The sequence below is a fragment of the Hippopotamus amphibius genome, chromosome 13 (genome assembly GCF_030028045.1).
Source record: "Hippopotamus amphibius kiboko isolate mHipAmp2 chromosome 13, mHipAmp2.hap2, whole genome shotgun sequence".
Taxonomy (NCBI): domain Eukaryota; kingdom Metazoa; phylum Chordata; class Mammalia; order Artiodactyla; family Hippopotamidae; genus Hippopotamus; species Hippopotamus amphibius.
In genome coordinates this window covers 48,604,531-48,628,044 of record NC_080198.1, presented here as the reverse complement: position 1 = coordinate 48,628,044, position 23,514 = coordinate 48,604,531, and the positions used below count along the sequence as shown (strand labels likewise).

The following is a 23,514-nucleotide window of genomic DNA, read 5'->3' as shown; positions in this document are numbered from 1 at the left end:
ATTTCTAATTCTCCAGAGTTGGTTTGTAACTTTTATCTTCCTCAAGGTGTTCAACTAACTTAGGTAGTTTTTTCTGAACCTCAAGAATTTTTTTTTTTCTATTCACTCTAACGCCAGAGCCTTCCATATATCTTTCCAGATGTTATCATTTACCTGCTCGTTGGAATTATATTATTTCTTTACAGGCATCCACATTCCAGGTATACCTAATGTCACTTAAACCCATCTATAATAAATCAGTGGCAAATGTCTGCAGTAAATTTCTGAAGCCTATGTAATGGTTTTCTCTTCCAGGAATTCTCTTATGCATTTTCCTATATATTCCTTTGTGTGGTCTTTTTTGATCACCAAGAGGACACTCCATAAGCATATTTTTCTTGGCCTAGACTTATCAAACCAATTTAGCAGCATTCCCTTGTGCCAGTCTATAAGAAGGTCAAGTTAAGGGGCTCTGTCTACACCCCATTTTCATGTCCACTTTGCTCAGTTTAGAGCACGGTGATTTGCACCTGGTGGACCTTCAAGATACAGAATTTGCATAATTGAACCAGCAAATTCTATTTGTCTCTTGACATAGTTGTCCAGCTTCATGTAAATCTTCTAAAATAGAGTCTCCACTCCTACCCCTGACTCAAATTTTCCAGTGTGATAGTTTGTAATTTTGAAACAGGCCACTTAAAACTCTAACCTGAATTTGTTCTATAAATCCTTTTACACAATTTTGACTCATCTGTAATTAATCATAATAATAGAACTGTTAAATTCCATTTATTTCTAATACCATAAATCTTTCTTCCTAGATAATTTGTGGTGTGTGGTGATAAGCAAAATAGCATAATGAGCACAGTCCAGAGACCTAGAGCATGACCTTGGATTGAATTCTGTTAGTCCTCCTTATCTTGTTATCAGGGACTCCAACAGATTAGAAAGGCTGTTGCTCACACTCAAGTCTTGTCTTTATGGCTCTTTTCCTGAGAGCCTATTGCAGTGGGGAGTGTCTGCTAATATGCCTTCTAGTTTTCCCTGCTTTTTTTGACTGACAGGCTTAAGTGCAATTAAGTAAAATGATAGTTGAGTTAATTTAAATATACACAACATTTCACAAAATGTTTTTATATATATTTAGTACATCTGATAATCCCATGTGAAAGCCCATTACATAATCAGTGCAAGCTGCTGGGTCTTCTAGAGGCTAGACCTAGAAGGAGTACACTGTCACTTTCAGTGCATTCTCTTGGTCAGAGCTAAGGCCAGCTTCATGGACCTATGGCCTGTGCATTGTACAGGGTTCCATGCTTAGAAGAATAATTCTGTGCTTGGGTTAATGTTCTGCTATTGCCATGTTGAAATTTTTAATAATTTTTTAACAAGAGGCCCCACATTTTAATTTTGCACTGTATACTTAAAGAACATGGTATTTTGGATAAGAGAATTTATTGTTGTGAAATATTGCCCAAATACTACAGGATGTAGCATCCCTGGTGCTACAAACTAAATGCCAGTATTCTCCCAAGTTATGATGACAACGAAACTGCTCCCATACTTTTCCAGATGCTCCTGAGAGAGCAGCAACTCCCACTCCTTCCCCCACCACAAACCCACGGATTGAATCAGACCGTCTTCCACGCTGTGCTTATGCTATCCTGTGTATATTTCCATCACAGCTTTTTCAAAGCATTATCTATGCATCGATATGCCTTCCACACTGGAATGTAATTTCTTACATATATTTGACTAGATGGCATCACAATGTTATAAAATCATTTTTATCATTATAGTATTAGTAAACAACCTTACTTATTTAGCACTGTGCTTGTTTTCTCACGTGTAGAATAGAAATGAGTTGCTTTATTCTGAGACTTGAATAGTATAATGTCTTTAAAGCTGTTAACACACTGCCTGATATTATACAATTATTCACTGCATAATGATGGAGGAGGTTGAAATCATGGAAGTCTAATCCAAGAATGGTGTCAGTGTTGGAGTCCCAGGGTAGTCTGAGACTGCACGCAGAAGGAGACACGTCACAGCTGAAGCACATTCAGGTTTATACCTGGATAGTGTTCAGTGCCAGTCAGAGGATATACGATGGAAGGAAAATCAGAGAATTGAGTTTGCAAGCTGGCAGCCTGGAGTGAGGGCAGTTGCTGTGATTGGGAGAGGATTGGCTTTCCCCCTTGTACTGTGTATTCTTTGTACTCCCAGGGAAAATAAGCACTCCTCTTCCCACCCTGAGTGCCTCCTGGGGGGCACTAAGCGTTAAATGAAAAGGGAAGAAGTGTCTTTGAGTCTGTATAGACCTAGAGACTCAAACTATTTTGCTTGACTTAAGTCCCTACTCATGCTTCTTAATGGAAGGGCTAAAAGAGCCAGATGTCACCTTGACATGACAAGGAAAAGAACTCAGGGTAGAATGCTGAGATAAAACCTTGGGCTCTGATTTCTTTTAAGGTCAGTGACACAAAGACAAGGGACAGAATGAGAGGAGCCATCCCATCTTTCTCCCGGCTGCAAGAATACTCACACGCTAACAATAGCGGCAGCCCCCTATTACCGCTCTGTGTTCAAATAGCCATTTAACAATCACAGTAAATGTTGCTTCCTCAGCTTCCTGTGTGTCAGCCAGGGGACCACTTAGTGTCACAGGGAAGTCCAGCTATGGCATTTTCTTCAAAGCGATGGACAGTACTCTCTCTCATGCCTCATCCACCCATGTGGGAATCTGTGTGTGCATGTGTGTGTTTGTGGTTGCAGTAGTCATTAGAGCATAAAAAAAGATACAGATGTTCATTCATACTGTTTAATAGCTGCATCAGTGTTCCATGTATTTAATGGCTGACAACCACTAAGGGGGAGAGTAAGGAATTGAACACAGGTCTGTTGAAGTCAATGTCTGTGTTGATCTGTATGTATGTTAAAAATCTTCAATGTGCTTAATAGTACTTTTTATCACCTTTTGAGGGGATTCTGATTGAGTTTATAAATGGGCCAGTGTCAGAGCTGAGCATTAAAGACTTTTTTACCTACTGAATCCGGTCCAGATTTCTTAGCTTTCTTCCACTAACATCCTGACTGCTCTGTGGCTCCTTTCCCGCCTGTATTTTAAGCACCCTTCATGTTCTCCCAGGTGGGTTAATCTGTTCCCCACGAGCATCCCATATTTTCCATCCTGTGAAATAGTACAGCAGAGCACTTGAGAACACAGACTCTGAAGCTTGCCTGCTCACATTCAAATCCCAGCTCCTTTATATACGAGTTTTGTGACCTCGGGAAAGTACAGTCGCTTAACCTCTCTGTGCCCTAGTTATGTCAGTTATATCCATAAAATTAGGTAATAAAAGTATTTCACTCATAGAGTAATTTTGAGGGTAAAAGTTAATATGTGTAGAAGGTTTAGAACAGTATCTGGCAGTTGAGTGCCATACAAGTGTTTGCTATTATTATTATTTTATCAGCTGCTGTGATGGCTTCTCCATTTTTACCTACCCAAATCTTCTTATCATGCGTATGCAAAGTGCCTCTCCTTTGGTACGCTATCTAGCAGATGGGATATGATCTTTCCTGCCTTCAAACCTCCATAATATTTAGACTTTTAATTAGCATAGGATTATTTTGCAAATTACAAGGAGTAAATGGGCACTTCTGTTGGAATTGTTTGGGAAAGCATTTTCTTTTTAACATACATTTGAAAAGTTTCTATGGCTGTGTATTACATTCTACTTGAGTATAGTAGGAAGCCTTGCTACTCAAAGTGTGGTGCATGAACCAGCAGCAACTATGTCACCTGAGGCTAGTCAGAAATGCAGGAGCACAGGCCCCTCCCCAGACCTACTTCACCAGGACTGCATTTTACAAGGTCCTCACACACTGAAGCACTGGTGTAAAGCTTTAGAACTTGGGCAAGATAAATTAGATTCAGCTATGTGGTTTGGAGACAAGCAAGATCTATGTAATCATGAAAGCTCCATGATATTAAGAAACTTCTTTTAATATGTAACAAAGCTGAAACATGAACCCAGGTCCCTGAATCCAAAATCTTAACCATTATTCTATGTAATCTTGACTAAATCCATTGCTTTGCCTTTTGTAACAGTATGATGTTTACAATGTTGATGTCAATATGGGGGCTCAAGTCCCAGCTTCACCATATACTAGTGTGAATAGAGGAAACTCGTATTTTCAGGAGTTTCCACTGGCTTAAGGATGCATGAAGAGTTCATTTGATTGCTTTGGGTCAGTGACCATTGTATCTCTGGTTTACAAGGAAAAGGCAATAGAGAGGAAGCTGGGAAAGGATGTAGGTCATGTCACCGCGCCCTCCTTTTACTCTGTTCAAAGGTATAAGTGCATTTACCATTAAGGATTGGACAACTATTTATTTTGAAGTACACCAAGGAATGAATTTCTATTAGGGTATTTTACTTGAGGAAAAATATATTTTAATTTACTGTTTACTAAAACTTACTAATTTTAATTTCTTGCATCTTGTTAAAGTCTTAGTTTTTCTTCTGATTTTTAAAAATGCTGTTGAACTCCACAGGCTTAAATAATGTTTGTTCTTTACATCATGTTTCATGCTATTTTTGTTGTGCTTTTGAAGTTGGCTTTGCTAGGAGGAAGAACAAAGAGATTACTCAACGTTTCCTAATTTGAATGCTCAGAATGAACTCTCTAGCACTCCGGTACACAGGAACATGAAAGTAAGCTGGCAGAGAAACATGCTTCACTCCCACTTTGAGGGCAGTGGCTTAGTGAAACTGCTGGTGCTAATGCAGAGTATGGCCTTGGTTTAGGGGACAGCAGAGAGAGGGCTTGGGGAAAAATCTTCAGGGTAGGATCAGAGTAAGATAAAACAAAAAATCACATTTCATTTTAAAGCTGGATGTGACCATGAAAATCAGGTAGACGCACCTTCTCACTTCTCCATTGAGGGAAAGGAGGCCAAGAGAGTTTACCAAGGTGTTGGGGCTAAAGTGACTCAGCAGTTCCTGCACAGCTAGCACAAAAGTGAATTTGAGCAACATCTGATCCCTCTGGGATCATACGAGAATCTGGGAGAGTTACTCAGTTTTCCTGGGTATCTTCCATGTAAAAAAGGAGACTTCTGTTGTATAGAAAAAAATATCTTCAAGCCCTCTATGAAGTCCTCCAAATGGGATAAAGACTGTCTTATCTTTATTCCATCAGTCATTGCTGATATTCAGTTGGTAAAAGGGTCTGGGGTCTCTTGAAACCAATAAACATGCTGCCACAGAGATGAACTCAGACATGGGAATCTCCTTGATGCTGGAGCCTACGGACCCAGGGTCAAGCCTTTGATGTGCACCACACTTTCTTCTGGGTGCAGCCTGGAATGGGGCCCCAGGACTGTACTACGCTCAGGCCCCAAACCCTGTCCTCCCAGACTGGAGGGGGATACCCCATCTTTCATGACTCATGTCTCTTTCCCTTTACATTATCCTATCCCATGCCTAGGACAGACTGCTCTGGGAGTTTAGATTTTCACAGATAGGTGGGAAGGTTAACATTCATCAGTGTCTCTGTTGTACTCTGAAAAAAAAATCCATGATGTAGGAAAATTAAGGATCTGTCAACTTCCCTGTAACAGAAGAGGGAAAATGCAGGGAACACAGCACACAGAGCTCTACATTGGCTCTAATGGCTCTCTACAGCAGAGAAGATAAAACCCAATCAAAATGTCAAGAAATGATTATACCCCATGGGCTAATATTATTTCCCATTTAAACTTCATGTTGAATATCTAAAATGTGATCAATTCTAAGTTTATTCAGGCCAGCTCCACAGGCTTCTCCAGGAGATGTGTGGTGGAAAAGTTTGAGAAGCACTGAAGTAGGCCAATGTCCTCCTTTTGAAGGTGAAGGAAATGAGGCCCAGCCCTACTCTCTGCAGTTAGGAGTATCATCAATGCAGATCCAGGTTGCAGTTGAGTGGATGAAGGCCTCAGAGTTTGCGCTGAGGTTGGGGAAACCACACCACTTTCTTCAGTTTAAGAAGGAGGTCTGGGACTTCCCTGGTGGTCCAGTGGTAAAGAATCTGCCTTCCAGTGCAGGGGACGTGGATTCGATCCCTGGTCAGGGAACTAAGATCCCACATGCCGTGGGGCAACTAAGCCCGTGCACCACAACTACCAAGCTCGCGTGCCTCAACTAGAGAGCCTACGTGCCCTGATGCCTGTGCACCACAACTAGAGAAGATAAAACCCACATGCCACAAGTAGAGAGAAGCCCATGCACTGCAACGAAGAGCCCTTGTGCTGCAACAAAAAGATCCCACATGCCTCAACGAAGATCCCGTGTGCCGCAACTAAGACCCGACACAGCCAAAAAGATAAATAAATAAGTAATAAATAAATCTTTTTAAAAAATTAAAAAAGAAAAATAAAAAGGAGGTGCCTGGAGCCCAATGCACACCTGAACATAAGGCCCTCCCCTACCCCTCCCAGGGCCCTTCTGCTCTAGGCTTAGTCCTTGTAGTCACTTCACCTGTCCCACCAATCACAACAGCCCAAGAGACCAGGCCTGAGAAGGATGCTGTAGTTAGAACTAATTACTTACCTTTCCCTCAGCCACCAGGACAAATCCTTTCATTCTTAAACATCCATCACTATCTCAGCCACCCAGGTCATCCATTAACACTGTGACATTTCCTCACAGGGCTCTGTACATACATAGCCCAACAAATTGCTACTCTTTACCAAGCTCCCAAACCTTTCTATCCTACTTTCTGGAAAACTCCATCTGACAGCTACAAAATTCCTTATTTCCTCAACCCCTTCTTTTATATTTTATATTGTTGTTTTTCAGGTCCTTTATTGCCTCATTGGTGAATATTTTCTCCCATTCTGAGGGTTGTCTTCCTATCTTATTTATGATTTCTTTTGCTGTGCAAAAGCTTTTAAGTTTCATTTAGGTCCCATTTGTTTATTTTTGTTTTTATTTCCATTACTCTAGTAGGTGGGTCAAAAAGGATCTTGCGGGCTTCCTAGGTGGCACAGTGGTTAAGAATCTGCCTGCCAATGCAGAGGTCACAGGTTCGATCCCAGCTCCAGGAAGATCCCACATGCCGCGGAGCAACTAAGCCTGTGTGCCAAAAAAAAAAAAAAAAAAAGGGAAAAAAAAAAAAAAAGGATCTTGCTATGATTTATGTCATAGAGTGTTCTGCCTATGTTTTCCTCTTAAGAGTTTTGTAGTGTCTGGCCTTACATTTAGGTCTTTAAGCCATTTTGAGTTTATTTTTGTGTATGGTGTTAGGAAGTGTTCTAATTTCATTCTTTTATACATAGCTGTCCAGTTTTCCCAGTGCCACTTATTAAAGAGGCTATCTTTTATCCATTGTATATTCTTGCCTCCTTTGTCAAAGATAAGGTGATCATATGTGCCTGGATTTATCTCTGGACTTTCTATCTTGTTCCATTGATCTATATTTCTGTTTTTGTGCCAGTACCATACTATCTTGATTACTGTAGCTTTGTAGTATAGTCTGAAGTCAGGGAGCCTAATTCCTCTAGATCCGTTTTTCTTTCTCGAGATTGCTTTGGTTATTGAGGGTCTTTGTGTTTCCATACAAATTGTAAAATTTCTTGTTCTAGTTCTGTGAAAAATTCAGTTGGTAATTTGGTAGGGATTGCATTGACTCTGTAGATTGCTTTGGGTAGTATAGTCATTTTCACAATGTTGATTCTTCCAATCCAGGAACATGGTATATTGCTGCAGCTGTTTGTATTGTCTTTGATTTCTTTCATTAGCGTCTTATAGTTTTCTGCATACAGGTCTTTTGCCTCCTTAGGCAGGTTTATTCCTAGGTATTTTATTCTTTTTGTTGCAATGGTAAATGGGAGTGTTTCCTTAATTTCTCTTTCTAATTTTTCATTGCTAGTGTATAGGAATGCAAGCGATTTCTGTGCATTAATTTTGTATCCTGCTACTTTACTAAGTTCATTGATTAGCTCTAGTGGTTTCCTGGTGGCATCTTTAGGATTTTCTATGTATAGTATCATGTCACCTGCAAACAGTGATAGTTTTACTTCTTCTTTTCCAATTTGTATTCCTTTTATTTCTTTTTCTTCTCTCATTGCCATGGATAAAACTTCCAAAACTATGTTGAGTAACAGTGGTGAGAGTGGGTACCCTTATCTTGTTCCTGATCTTAGAGGAAATGCTTTCAGTTTTTCACCATTGAAAATGATGTTGGCTGTGGGTTTGTCATATATGGCTTTTGTTATGTTGAGGTAGGTTCCTCCTTTGCCCACTTTCTGGAGAGTTTTTATCATAAATGGGTGTTGAATTTTGTCAAGAGCTTTTTCTGTATCTGTTGAGAATATCATATAGTTTTTATTCTTCAGTTTGTTAATATGATGTCTCATACTCATTGATTTGCGTGTATTGAAGAATTCTTGCATTCCTGGGATAAATCCCACTTGATCATGGTGTATGATCCTTTTAATGTGCTGTTGTATTCTGTATGCTTGTACTTTGTTGAGGATTTTTGCATCTATATTCATCAGTAATATTGGCCTGTAATTTTCTTTTTTTGTGACATCTTTGTCTGTTTTTGGTATCAGGGTGATTATGGCCCTGTAGAGTGAGTTTGAGAGTGTTCCTCCTGCTATATTTTGGGAGAGTTTGAGAAGGATAGGCATTAGCTCATCTCTAAATATTTGATAGAATTCACCTGTGAAGCCATCTGTCCCTGAGCTTTCATTTGTTGGAAGATTTTTGATCACAGTTTCAATTTCAGTGCTTGTGATTGGTCTGTTCATATTTTCTATTTCTTCCTGGTTCAGTCTTAGAAGGTTGTACTTTTCTAAGAATTTGCCCATTTCTTCCAGATTATCCATTTTATTGAAATATAGTTGCTTATAGTAGTCTCTTATGATCCTTTGTATCTCTATAGTGTCAGTCATTACTTCTCCTTTTTCATTTCTGATTCTGTTGATTTGAGTCTTCTCCCTTTTTTTTTTCATGATGAGTCTGGCTAATAGTTTATCAATTTTGTTTATCTTCTCAAAGAACCAGTTTTTAGTTTTATTGATCTTTGATATTGTTTCCTTCATTTCTTTTTCATTTACTTCTGATCTGAACCTTTTTTTTTCAGACATTTATTGGAGTATAATTGCTTTACACTGTTGTGCCAGTTTCTGCTGTACAGCAAAGTGAATCAGCTGTATTTATATGCATATCCCCATATCCCCTCCTTGTTTAGCCTCCCTCTCCCCCTCCCTATCCCACCCCACTAGGTCATCACCAATCATTGAGTTGATCTCCCTGTGTTATACAGCAGCTTCCCACTAGCCATCTATTTTACATTTGGTAGTGTATACATATTAATGGTACTCTCTCTCTTTGTCCCGGCTTCCCATTCCCTGCCCCCCACCCCATGTCCTCAAGTCCATTCTTTACATCTGCATCTTTATTCTTGCCCTGCCACTAGGTTCATCTGATCTGAGCTTTATGGATTCTTTCTGTCTGCTGACTTTGGGGTTTTTTTGTTCTTCTTTCTCTAGGTGCTTTAGGTATAAGGTTAGGTTGTTTATTTGAGATTTTTCTTGTTTCTTGAGGTAGGATTGTATTGCTATAAACTTCGCTCTTAGAACTGCTTTTGCTGCATCCCATAGGTGTTGGGTTGTCATATTTTCATTGTCATTTGTTTCTAGGTATTTTTTTATTTCTTCTTTGATTTCTTCAGTGATCTTTTGGTTGTTTAGTAGCATATTGTTTAGCCTCCGTGTGTGTGTGTGTGTGTGTTTTACAGTTTTTTCCTGTAATTGATATCTAGTCTCATAGTGTTGTGGTTAGAAAAGATGCTTGATACAATTTCAATTTTATTGAAGTTACCAAAGCTCAATTTGTGACCCAAGATAAGATCTATCCTGGAGAGTGTTCCCTGTGCACTTGAGAAGAAAGTGTATTCTGTTGTTTTTGGATGGAATGTCCTATAAATATTGATTAAGTCCATCTGGTCTAATGTGTCATTTAAAACTTGTTTTCTTATTTATTTTCTGTTTGGATAATCTGTCCATTGGTGTAAGTGGGGTGTTAAAAGTCCCCCACTATTATTGTGTTACTGTCAATTTCCCCTTTTATGGCTGTTAGCATTTGCCTTATGTATTGAGGTGCTCCTGTGTTGGGTGCATGAATATTTACAATTGTTATATCTTATTCTTGGATTGATCCCTTCATCATTATGTAGTATCTTTCCTTGTCTCTTATAATAGTCTTTATTTTAAAGTCTGTTTTGTCTGATATGAGTATTGCTACTCCATCTTTCTTTTGATTTCCATTTGCATGGAATATCTTTTTCCATCCCCTCACTTTTGGTCTGTATGTGTCCCTTCGTCTGAAGTGGGTCTTTTATAGACAGCTTATATATGGGTCTTGTTTTTGTATCCATTCAACCAGTCTGTGTCTTTGGTTGGAGCATTTAATCCATTTACATTTAAGGTAATTATTGATATGTGTGTTCCTATTACCATTTTCTTAATTGTTTTGGGTTTGTTTTTGTAGGTCTTTTCTTTCTCTTGTGTTTCCTGCCTAGAGAAGTTCCTCTAGCATGTGTTGTAAATCTGGTTTGGTGGCACTGAATTCCCTAAACATTTGCTTGTCTGTAAAGCTTTTGATTTCTCCATTGAATCTGAATGAGATCCTTGCTGCGTAGAGTAATCTTGGTTGTAGGTTTTTCCCTTTCATCACTTTGAATATATCCTGCCACTCCCTTCTGGCCTGCAGAGTTTCTGCTGAAAGATCAGCTGTAGCCTTATGGGGGTTCCCTTCTATGTTATTTGTTGCTTTTCCCTTGCTACTTTTAATATTTTTTCTTTGTGCTTAAATTTGGTTAGTTTGATTAATATGTCTCAACATGTTTCTCCTTGGGTTTATCCTGTATGGGACTCTGCATGTTTCCTGAACTTGATTGACTATTTCCTTTCCCATGTTGGGGAAGTTTTAGACTGTAATTTCTTCAAATATTTTCTCAGACCCTTTCTTTTTTTCTTCTTCTTCTGGGATGCCTATAATTCGAATATTGGTGTGCTTAATGTTGTCCCCAAGGTCTCTGAGACTGCCCTCCATTCTTTTCATTCCTTTTTCTTTATTCTGCTCTGTGGCAGTTATTTCTGCCAGTCTGTCTTCCAGCTCACTTACCCATTCTTCTGCCTCGGTTATTCTGCTGTTGATTCCTTCTAGAGTATTTTTAATTTCAGTTATTGTGTTGTTCATTATAGTTTGTTTGCTCTTTGGTTCTTCTAGGTCCTTGTTAAACATTTCTTGTATTTTCTCTATTCTGTTCTGGAGATTTTGCATCATCTTTACTATCATTACTCTGAATTCTTTTTCAAGCAGTTTGCCTTTATACTCTTCATTTATTTAGTCTTGTCGGTTTTTATCTTGCTCCTTTGGCTGCAAGATATTTCTCTGTCTTCTCATTTTGTCTGATTTACAGTCTTTGAGGTCTCCTTTCCCTAGGTTGCAGGGTTGTAGTTCCTCTTGCTTCTTTTCTCTGCCCCTGGTGCTATGGTTGGTCCAGTGTCTTGCATAGGCTTCCTGATGGGAGGGACTGGTGCCTGCGTTCTGGTGGGTGAAGCTGAGTCTTTTCCCTCTGATGGGTAGGGTCATGTCAGGTGGTGTATTTTGGGGTATCTGTAAGCTTAGTTCCTGTCTTGTTTGTTGTTTGGTGTGAGGCATTTAGTGCTGGGAGCTGCAGGCAGTTGGGAGGATCTGGGTCTTGGATTCAGATAGAGGCTTCCATGAGAGCTCTCACAGTTAATTTTCCTTGGGGCATGGAATTCTCTAGTGGTCCAGCATCCTGGACTTGGTGCTCCCACCCCAGAGCCTCAGGCCCAACTCTGGTCGTGGAACCAAGACCCCACAGGTCACTCATTCCAGCAATAAAGGGGATTTCTAAAAAGACTAACAAAGCCCCAGACAAATGGTAAAAAGTGAAATCAAAAACATGGAATGCTTCATGAATTTGCGTGTTATCCTTGCACAGAGGTCATGCTAATCTTCTCTGTATTATTCCAATTTTAGTATGTGTGCTGCTGAAGCGAGCATTCAACCTCTTCTCTTAGATTTCTTTTAACTCTTGGACTCACTGGCAGCTTACCTGCTCGAAGGAGATTGCTTCTTTGGGACCCCTTTGAATGGTGCCTTACTTTCCCCTCTCATAACCCAAGTACCACAGGGTCTGGGGGAAGGTTCGGTGCCATCCTCAATGCTTATTGCTGAATTCTCTCTCTTTCCTTTTCCCTATGACCCACAGGAGAATATCTTTCAATGCACATGACATCAGACTATACAATCCACTACCCTTCTGCTTTGGTCTGAATATTTGTGTGTCCCAAAATTTCATGAAATTCCAAAGGCCAAAGGATGGTATTAGGAGGCAGGACCTTTGGGAGGTGCTTAGGTCATGAGGGTGGAGCCCTCCTGAATGGCATTAGTGTCTTTACAAAAAAGACCCCACAGAGCTCCCTAGACACTTTTACCAGGTGAGGATTCAACAAGAAATTGGCAACCAGAAGAGGGCCTTCACCAGAACCTGACCATGCTCACACCCTGATCTTGGGCTTCTGCCTCCAGAACTGGGAGAAATCTCAGTTGTTTATAAGCCACCTGGTCTATGGTACTTTGTTACAGCAGCCTGAACACACTATGACACCTTTGTTTTAGTTTTTCCTGACTCCTGGCCACTCCCTTCAGTGGAAGATTTTTAGGAACTGGCACATCATCAGTATTGCTGTCATCATTTTTGATGATTTTTATATCCCATCAAAGTAATAGAAATACACAAAATAAGGGGAAGGGGAGAAAGACAGAGAGAATGGAAGATAAATAAGAAGTACCTTAACTGAGAGAACAGACAAGGCTAAATACAACTTGAGCTAGTGGTGATGATGGCGTAGGTAGTGGCTGGGGTATGAAAACCAAAAGAAGCAAGCTGCTTCCTGCCACAGCCACATTCTACCCCCAAATGTACACAAATTTGTTGCACCAGGTACTTCTGAAGTCAGAGAAGCTAGATGGAAGTGGAAAGCAGTATACTTAGCTGAAATTTTGATTAAGGAGTAGTGGGAAATGTGAATCTCCCCATCTTTCCTACAAAGCCAAGTGACTTGCCTTTCCTCCTCCCTGGAAAGAAGCCTGGATATTTACTCTCAAGATCTTAAGTTTAAAAAGGCTGAGCCTTCAGAGCGTAAGGCACAAAGAAGGTTAGGAGTGATATTCTAGTACTGAAAACAAGAGATCAAGTAACAATTTGTCTGCTAAAAAGTGAGCCCCCAGCTCCCTATCCCTGTTCAACTCCCAGACCTGGAAGTCAGTTTTATATAATGTACTGGTATTCCTCTTTAGGGAAACTAGCCTGCTCAAGATAAAAAAATCTCTAAGACCTCTCGCCATTGACCTCTGGTGGTCCCACAGATCAGTGGCCCAGTCTCTGCCTGATCAATTTGTAATGAAGTTCATCCATTGACAAGTGCTACTGTTCCACCATCACCATCATCCCCCAGAAAACACACGGTGAGTTTCCAAATAGTTTAATATATGCTGCTAAGAACCAAGGGTGACCCGCTATATGGGAAGACATTTAATATGGATGGAGATAAAATTCAAAAAACAGAGAAAAGAACGTAGAAGAAAAATAGACAATGCTGTGAGCAGGAAAAAACAAAGACTTATTGCTTCTGTTATTTTCCAAGTAGATGTAATAAAAGAAAGACTATGGAGAGAAAGAAAAAATATCAGAGATAAAAAAGATCATAGTGTAAACTTAAAATGCAGTCAGCACATTTAAAGATAGGTTAAGGAAGCAGAACATAAGGAAGAGATGAACATGAGGAGAAGAAAAGTACAGATGCGTCTCATGTCTGTTCAGGGTACATGCATGGCAATAACCACACACACAGGAGGCACACAGGGAGCTAAAGACCGAACTCTAGATAATAATTACATTATGAAAATTATTGTCATTCATTAGTTATGCTGCTGATCACATTTAAATATTAAAAGTCAATTTTAAAGGAATTTTTCTTTCTTTTTCTCCAGTGGCCTCTAGCCCAAGTATGCTAGTTTAACAGTATACCTAACACTTTGTACGTTGTGTTCTTCCTATTTCTGTGTTGATGGTAGAATGGTTACAGTAATGGATTTGCAATCCAAAGAAACTTTGCAGTTTTCCTTTATGAACATGTCTAATTGAGGCAAAAATCTTTAACCAATTAAATAATAACAATTCTATATCTCTGTACTGTGTACATTGGAGTAAATATATATGTTAAATATTTATGTTAGGATTCAATATCATGTGTCTGCTTGTCTTATTTTAGAGACAGGTTGTCAACTCAGAAGCAGTGGAAACAGTGAAATATAGTTATTTATTGACATTTAGAAATGTGTTTTATTTTATCTTACTCTTCTCTATTTAGAGGTTAGTTGCATTTTAAAAGAAATTGTGGGTATTGCCATTTATTTAATAATAGAATTAGCAGAACTAAGGAGGGACTTGCAGAAAAGATAAATGAGGTATTGGTGAAGTAATTGCTCCCTTGTGGCTTAATCATTAAAGACCCTAAGCCAATGAGCTGTGTGAAGGTTTACTGTGGATGCTTTTCTAGGCACTAAATTTGCATGTGATATAAACATCCTATTTATAGCATATGATTGCTGGAGACTCAATGAGCCATTTGAATGGCAAACAGTTAATAGATTACTTTCTGTCCTTCTGTTTTACTCATGTGGTATTTGTAGGAAAAGTTTAATTGCTCCAGTGTTCTTCTAAATAATTAAATTGCTTGTTTGCTGTACTTTCTCCCGATATAAAGAATGGCTGAAAATAATTCATCTTGAAGTTGAATAATAGCCAGGGCTTTGTGTTAAAGGAACATAACTATCTTGGAAATTTTTTAACATGCTGTTTCAATTAAATTCAGATGGTAAAGAGAGTATTTTTATGTGTTTGAGGCAAACATGTTCTACTACTACAATTCTTCACACTGTGTTCTTAGTACCATCAGTTATTTCAAAGCTGAGATTCTTAAAAGTTCAGGTATCATTCCTGAACCAAAGTTTCTTCTGAGAAATAAGCTCTCTTTGACAAACATGACAGATCATGAGTAAAGTCTTGGAGGACAGGAAAGCCACCTGAGTCACTGCCACATCGTCTCGTGGTTGGGGCCCATAGCAGAGATTTTATGAGTTCCGACGAGATTAGTAAGGTGACTGTTCTTGAAACACAGGATGTGACAGCCCGCTGGGGATCAGGACACTCATCAGAGGTGTCCACAGGTCATCAGAGCAGATAACAGCATTTACTTATGTCTAATCTCCTAAAAGATTTTTCTTCTCAAGTCATCCTCTATCCATTGTTGTGTCAAGGACGTAGCATTACCACTTTCTTCTTATCTAGATCTTCCCAGGGATGTTGTGAGGACTAAACTCATTCATTCACCTACACATTCATTATTACAGAATTATTATTGACTGCCCTCTCTGTGCCACTCATTGTTCTTGGTGCTCAGAATATAAACAAATATAAACAAAGTCCCCCCAACCTCACCCAGTGCTTACATTGAAGGGCTCAGAATAAGAGCATACAAATGAGTTCTGTTCACCATATGTCTAGGTATTAAATGGTTAGACATCAAGTTAAATGCCCAAATACATGCACTTTATCTTCCTACCCTAAAAATACACCTTTATGATATTCAGGTTCAAATTTAGAATCCTCAAACTCCTTGAAACTCCCCACTAGAACATGGCAGTGTAGGGAGAGGAGCCAGCCCCCAGCCCTGGCTCCCAACTGGAGCCTGCCTTCCTCTCCTGTCACCCCTCCTCCCTTTGCCCTGCAGAGTTCTTCCGCACACTGTGTGGAATCTTCTAGGAATCTTCTGAGCCCGTCCACGTTCAATCTAGGAATCTTCTGAGCCTGTCCAAGAGTTGACAACAACTCTTGAGCATAGGGGTGCAATCAGAAAGAGACCCATGTAGGCCTTGGAAGCAAGTTCAGGGTCACCTGAGAGGGGAATTCCAGTATGGAGATGGTCAGGAAAGGGAGGCTTGGTTCTCTGGGTAAGCAGATCCTCCCTTTGGCCCACCGGGGATCAGCATTTCAGGCCTCTCCTGCAGCTCCAGTGAGGCAGGTCCTCACTGAGGAACCATGGGTAGGGGGACCAATTAATAACGGGGGTCTCATACCCTAGGGGACCCTCCTTACAGTCTTGCAGACTTTGCCCTTTCTTTTCTGCCAGTGAAGCCATCTGAGCCTGCAGTTTTTCTTTTAGGGAATTTTTTTTTTTTTTTTTTTTACTGTGAATTCTGTTTCTCCAGTAGATACAGTTCTATTCAGGTTGTCTATTCTTGGTGAGTTTGGGTAGTTCATGACTGTCAAGGAATTATTCCATTTCATTTAAATTGTCAAATTTATGTGCTTAGAATTATTTGTAATATTTTCTTACTATCCTCTTAATGTATGTGAGGTCTGTAGTGATATCCCTTCTCATTCCTGCTAATGGTAATTTGCATATTCTCTTCTTTTGCTTTGTGAGTCTGGCTAGAGGTATATCAATTTTACTGATCTTTTCAAAAACAAGATTTTGGTTTTATTGTTTTTCTCTGTTGTTATCCTGTTTTTAAATTAATTGCCTTTTGCTCTTATCTGTGTGATTGTCTTCCTTCCCCTTTTGTTTTCCTTTTTGTAGTTTCTTAAGGTAGAAATTTAGGTTGTTAAATTTGAAATCTTCTTTTTTAATACAAGCTGTCATGAGTTGTTGAGTTCCCCCAAAATTCATATATTAAAGTTCTAACCCCCAGTACTTCAGAATGTGACCTTATTGACAAGTAAAGTCTTTGCAGATGTAATTAGTTGAGGTAGGATGAGCTCTTTCTGGAGTAGGATGGGTCCCTAATCCAATATGATGGTGTCCTTATGAGAAGGGGAAATTTGGATACACACATGCATACAAGAAGAACATCATATGAACACAGAGACAACCATCTACTAGACAAGGAGAGAAGCCTGCATCAGATCTCTGCCTCCAGCCCTCAGAAGGAACCAACCTTGGCAACACCTTGATTTCATATGTCTAGAATGAAAGCCCTCAACACTGTGAGACAATGAATTGTTCTTGTTTAAGCCACTCAATTTGTGCTACTTTGTTATGGTAGCCCTGGCAAACTAAACATTAACTTTTAATGCTGTAGATTTTCTGCTAAAACACTGTTTTAGCTGCCTTTCACAAATTTTGCTATTTTTAATTTTCATTTTTGTTCTGTCAAAATATTTTCTGGTTTTCCTTGAGACTTCCTCTTTGGTCCCTGGATTGTTTAGAAGTGTGCTGTTTACTTTTCAAAAACTCAGTTGTTGTTTTTTTTTTTCAGTTAACTTTCTGTTATTTATTTCTTCATTAGTTCCAGTAAAGCTAGAGAACAAAATTTATAAGATTTAAATTCTTCAAAAATGTTTAAGGTTTGTTTTGTGATACAGGATAACTCTTGGTAAGTGTTCTGTTTGAACTGAGAAGGATGGTGTAGTCTGCTCCTGTTGGGTAGAGTCTTCCATACATTTCAATTAAATGCCTTTTACCTCTTGCCGATTGTTTTCTCTACTTGCTCTATTGATTGTTTAGAAAATAGGATGGAAGGCTCCAACTCAGATTATGGGTGTAATTGGTACATTTTGCCTTTGAGTTCTGTCAGCTTTTGCTTCATGTATTTTGAAGCACTCTTATAAAGGGCACACATATTTGGAAACATTATGTCTTTCTGGTGAATTGACTCTTGTTGTTATGTAATATACCTCTTTATTTCTGTTAATTTTCTAAGTTCTAAAGTTAACATTGATATTAATATAGCTATTCCAGTTTATTTGTAATCAGTGTATGCATGGTATCTCTTTTTCAATCCTTTTACCTTCAATCTACATAAACCATTATGTTTAAAGTGGGTTTCTTATAGACAGCATAGATTTTGGGAGGGATTCTAATGCCAGTGTAATTGTTAAGTTTCTAGTATGGGTGCTTTCTCAATGCTTCAGATATAGCATGGAGACCACACTTTTTTTATTAAGTCCAAAGAGAAAATTTACTTTTTACATAAAATGTGTATCCCGAAGTCAACTTTAACTCCGTAAAGTTACCATATATTCATTTGATCTCATATTTATCTGCCCTGGAATGTGAGACTGGTGATCTGAACAGCGTACTTTTTCTTCAGGGTTTGACTGCTAAGAAGACCGGGGGACAGATACTAGCATTCAAAAACCAAGTTAAACATTGATAACGAGCTTTTTTCTGGCTGGACCTGGCAGCCGTGCAATTTTCTGCAGGAACCAAATCCTGTCTAAAGAGCTTTTCTTCCACCAGACTCTTCTTTGTTGTCATTCCATTCTGACCAGCAGTTTCCTGATCGTAGTTGTGAACATATGACAACTTTCCATGTATCAGTTTCCAAAATTATAGCTTGTTTTGTGATGATTACAGCTTAGAGGGTTGTTTCCTGTTTCCTTAACACTGTCAGTCTGAAAGTCACCATGTAATAAAGGCTATTTCTGTGAAGGCTCCTGCAGATGGCTAATTTCTTAGGGAGACTTGTCTTTATTTTCAGGTTGTACCATTTCCCCAGCCTCATCCTAGATAGCAGAATCCATATGGCCTGTGAGAAGAAAGGAATTGGGCAGAGAAAGAACTTGGGCTGTGATGCAGTATCAACAAAGGTTCCAACTCATGTTGAAGGCAATCTGAGTTTGGGATGATCCTTCATAAATGTCCCATAATGGGGTGAAGTGTCCAAGCTGTTATGTCTTTGCCTCAGCCAGTAATGGTATATAAGCTGTGCTGGGAAGGGGATGTGACTTTGGAGAAGGCTGTTCTATGTAACTGAGGTACTGTCTGCTGGCAGTGCTCCTAGGAGCTGGGAGAATAAGTCCTTTAATCCTGCAGGGAGATCTGGAAGGTTTGTCATAGTATCCACTACACTGAGGTATATGGTGAGAACTCGGTCACAAATGTTAGGTTGAGGCCCCTAATGCCTTAGCTAAAACTCAGCTTCAGAACTGGCCAGGGCAAGGAAGACACCATCTGATGCTCTGGTACTCTGTGACTCTTTAACCTTTCTCCTTCAGTTTTCTGGAAGCATGATTGGTATGAGATTAGGAGGGGCAAAGCCTGTGAATGATGAGATGTGGTCTGTGGTCCTGTTGGTGGGGGTTTCAGGGCTGTGGGCACAGAGTCAGAAAGGTCATTAGAGAGACTTCTCAAGACCCTGATGTGGACAGCTCTCACCCTAATGGTAAGCATGGAAAATGCTCTGTTTAGGAATACATGTCCTTTCCCTAGATGCATTGTTAGCTAATTGTTGACTCACTAATTCATTCATTCATCATTCATTTATTCAAGACACATTTACAGAACACTGTCTGCCAAGTACTATGATATATGATGGAAATAGAGAAACAAAATCAGACATAGGCCCTGCCTTAAGGTGCCTTACATCGTACTAAGTGGAGACTGACATAATTATATATAGGGTTACATGAGCACCCAAAAGAGAAAACAGTAAATGACACCAGGAAGATCAGAAAAGCTATCATAGATGAGATACCACTTGGCTTCTGATACATGTGTCAAAGAACAGTAAGCAAAGAATCAGAGAAAGGGGATCTTTATGCTTCTAATACTCATGCATTACGTACCTGCCTTAGATGCTGGGAAAATACAAAATGCTGTAAAGATGCAGTAGTAAAAGAAGTCAATAAAATTTTATAATAATTTAGGCCAAGGACTGTGCAAATGTTATATTAACACCTAAATTAATCCTCACAGTATCCAAATCTGGGAAGTGTTATTAATCCCATTAATTAATAAAGAAGCTGAGGCTAACTAAATAGGTTAGTTAGCCTCAGCTAACCGTCTATCAACATAAGAACCAGGATGTAGGGGCACAGGTTATTGGGAAGGAGATTGCATTCAGGATACATTGGCACCTCAAGTTCTCATTTTCCTAGTCTCTTGATGCTGTTCTTGGTGTTAACAGCAGCCATAACTTCATTTGCATCCCACAAAATGAACTGTAGGACTTGGTCACGGGAGGCTGAGGGGATCATTGCCTGTCACACCTGCAGGCTTGGCTGATTTGGAATCTCATCAACTCTCCTCAGTGTGTACATAGTGTCTTGGCAAGAGTCTGAATGTTTCACATGAATGGTATTGCAAAGGAATATTTTTTCTTTGCTTCCCCAAGGACATATTTCTACAGTCAGATACCTTTGGCTTTTCCCCAAACAAAACACATCTAGTCTTCCCATTGTGTCATCATTCAAGGTCATAGCCTGCTTCTTTAGGCTTTCGCTAAATAGTAGTAAGAAAAGCTACCAGAAACAGAGTTTTCTGTGTACGGTTGATTGTAAGGTCGAGCAGAGAGAGGAGAGAGGAAATATTTTTTAGGTTTTACTTTCAAAGTTGAGGGAAGAGCATTCAGAAATGCCTAGAGACAAAATATCATGCAGTATTTGGTAAGATGTTAGGAGGTAAGGTAAGTGTGGCTAGAAAAATAAAATGTAAGTGGCTTTTATGGCAAGGGGTAAAGAAAGAGAAGTACATTGAATTGATGTCATTAAAAACCATGTGGGCAATATTAAGGAGTTCAGACTTTCCCCTAAAGACTGTAGGAAGATTTTGAAGTATTTCGAGTGGAAAGTCAGACTGTTGGATAAAGGTGGGGCAGTCCTCCTATTGGATGGAGGTGGAGCAGGACTTCTGATAGGAAGGCCAGTTAAAAGATGTTGCAGCAATTCACATAAAGGAGAATTTGTACTAAAAAGGCATTATGACACCTTCTAACTCTACTTCAAACCAAACGCAGCCTCTGGATGGAGAATGCAGCAAAGGAAACACAGCTTTTGATATCAAACTAAGAACTTTCAAACACTTGGGACTTCCCTGGTGGTCCAGTGGCTAAGACTTCGTGCTCCCAATGCAGGGGGCCTGGGTTTGATCCCTGGTCAGGGAACTAGATCCCACGTGCCACAATAAAGATCCTGCATGCCGCAACTAAAGATCCTGCATGCCACAACTAGAGCTGCACCTAAGAACTGGTGCAGCCAAATTAATTAATTATTTTAAAACCACTTATTTAGGATGCTCCATAGGACTCTCTAAATGAAAAATCATCGCTAATTTTGAGGGGCTTAGGAATAATTGCCTTTAAAACACCAAACTGAATTTTCAAATACCAAATTAAAAATGTAAATGAAGTTGAGATATTTGAGTAAATGATTACATTATTAGGCAGTTGAGAATAATTCAGCCTCAGTTCTCATAAGACTTTGATTTCTGAAGTATGAGGTTATGATTTTTTAAATTACCTGAAACTGTGTATATTTAAAATTGAAAGACATAGGAGACACCACCAGGCAGTCCCTGATGCAGACAAAACACTACCCTCTGGAGCTCCTGCGATGGCTCACACCTAGCCTCTGGTTCTAGACTCCAGCCCTCCCTGCAGCCAGAGAAGACATCCTGAGATGCCAGCCTACTCATGCCAGACCCCTGCTTAAAGATCTCTGATGCCCACACGTTGTCCCCAGGACACAGTCTTAACATGTTAGTGAGGTGTTCAGGGTCTTCCCCAACTTGACCCCGGTAACATTCGCAGCTTCAGCCTTGCCTTCCCAATACTCTGAAGTACCAAGCCGCTGGTATTCCCTCTCACCTGTGCATGCAGCCTTCCACTGGCTTAGCATATTCCTCATGTCTCTATCAGTCTCTATTCTTCCCATCCTATCAGCCTTTTAGCACTAACCTCCTGTTTCCCTACATGGGAAAGCATCCAGGAACCTCCTCTCAGACCTCCCCATCACGGAGCGGATAGAGGACAGGGCAGTATTGAGAATCACTCAGAAGGAGAATGGCACCGATCAGCCCTAACCCAGGTGGGGGTGCCAGTGGAGACTCCAGGTGGTGTCACTCAGAGGCAGACTGCCCTCGCGTGCTCCCCAGCTAAAGTTTCACAGGGAGAGTCCATAAACAGCTAAAATTGCTTTCTGTTGAATCCACTAATCAGCCTGCTCAAGGACGGAGTGTTCAGACTGCCCCTTCTGCCGGCTGCCAGCTAATCCGTTTATCCAAAAAAGAAAAACCAAAACAAAAAATGATAAACAAGATTCATCATGCCCTGACTGCCTGAATTTTGCCTTTTCTCATCTCTCTGTGCTCTCTCTCATCAATCCTGCTTTTGACTTTGTTTCTCAAACTACAACTGACCTCCTCAAATGTGAATGAATGCAGTAGATCCCCTTATCTATGGGGGCTATGTTTCAAGACCCCCAGTGGATGCCTACCAAACCCTGCATATGCTATGTTTTTTCCTATACATACCTACCTATGACAAAGTTTAATTTAAAATTTAGGCACAGTAAGAGATTTACAGTAATAACTAACAATAAAATAGAACAAGGGTAACAATATGTGTCATGAAAGTTAAATGAATGTGGTCTTTCTCTTTCAAAATATCTTATTATACTATGCTCACCCTTCTTCTTGTGACGATGTGAGGTGATAAAGTGCCCACGTGATGAGATGAAGTGAGGTGAATGACAGTGTTGGGCTACTCTAGACCTCCTGACGGTGAGCCGGAAGGATCATCTATCTGCTCTGGGTGATCCTGGCTCCTGGAGCCACGATGATGTCGATGGTTGGGTGTCAGAAGCAGACACTGTAGATGGCTGGCGAATCCCTGGTGGGAGGGAGGGAGGTGGCGCAGGATTTAATCATGCTGCTTAGAATGGTGGGCAACTTAAAGCTTACGAATTATTTATTTATGGAATTTTTCATTTAATATTTTCAGACCACAATTGACCACAGGTAACTGAAATGTGGAAAGCAAAGCAAAACAGCAGTTCAGAGGGGACAAGTGTAATCTCCATGCAAATAGCTAAGCAGCATGCAAAATAATTTTCTAAAAGTGTCTGAATAGTTCTCTGAGAGTGCCAAACATGCAGTAGAGTGACACTGTCAGGATATTTTTAATAAATTGATTAAAGCTGCTGACTCCAAGTAGACACATCTTAGTTAGTTAGCAGGATACTTTTTTCTCCACAGCCCTGAAGGAGCTCCAAATAGGAAATTTGCTTTAGGAAAATAATAACTGACTTCAGTAACCCTCCAATTTGTAATTTCTTTAACTTAAGATTTTGCTTGCTAATATATTTTATGTTTATTGCTAGGAGAGGTATTACAGTCAAACAGAACAAAATGTGAATTTAGAGTTTAAATCTTGGTTCTTCCTATTATTCAGCCCTGGGCAAGATACCTAGTCTCTCATCATAAGTTTCCGTTTTCTCATCAGTAAAATTAGCATAATAATTTGTAACTTTATAAAGTTATTTTGAGCATAAATTAAAATAAGCAATGTAAACTCTTTGAGAATATGGTTGAGACTTTTGTTCTCTGTCTTTGGCAAGATATTCTCATCTGTTGAAGCCACCACCTTGCTTACATATAATCTA

The 23,514-nt window shown here is 39.7% G+C and overlaps 1 non-coding gene across 1 annotated transcript; it reads right to left on the bottom strand.

The window, feature by feature from the left end:
• Positions 1–11,961: 11,961 nt before the first annotated feature.
• LOC130835432 (U6 spliceosomal RNA) lies at positions 11,962–12,068 on the bottom strand. The gene has a single exon (XR_009048916.1). It is a non-coding gene; the product is annotated as a U6 spliceosomal RNA (small nuclear RNA).
• Positions 12,069–23,514: the final 11,446 nt, after the last annotated feature.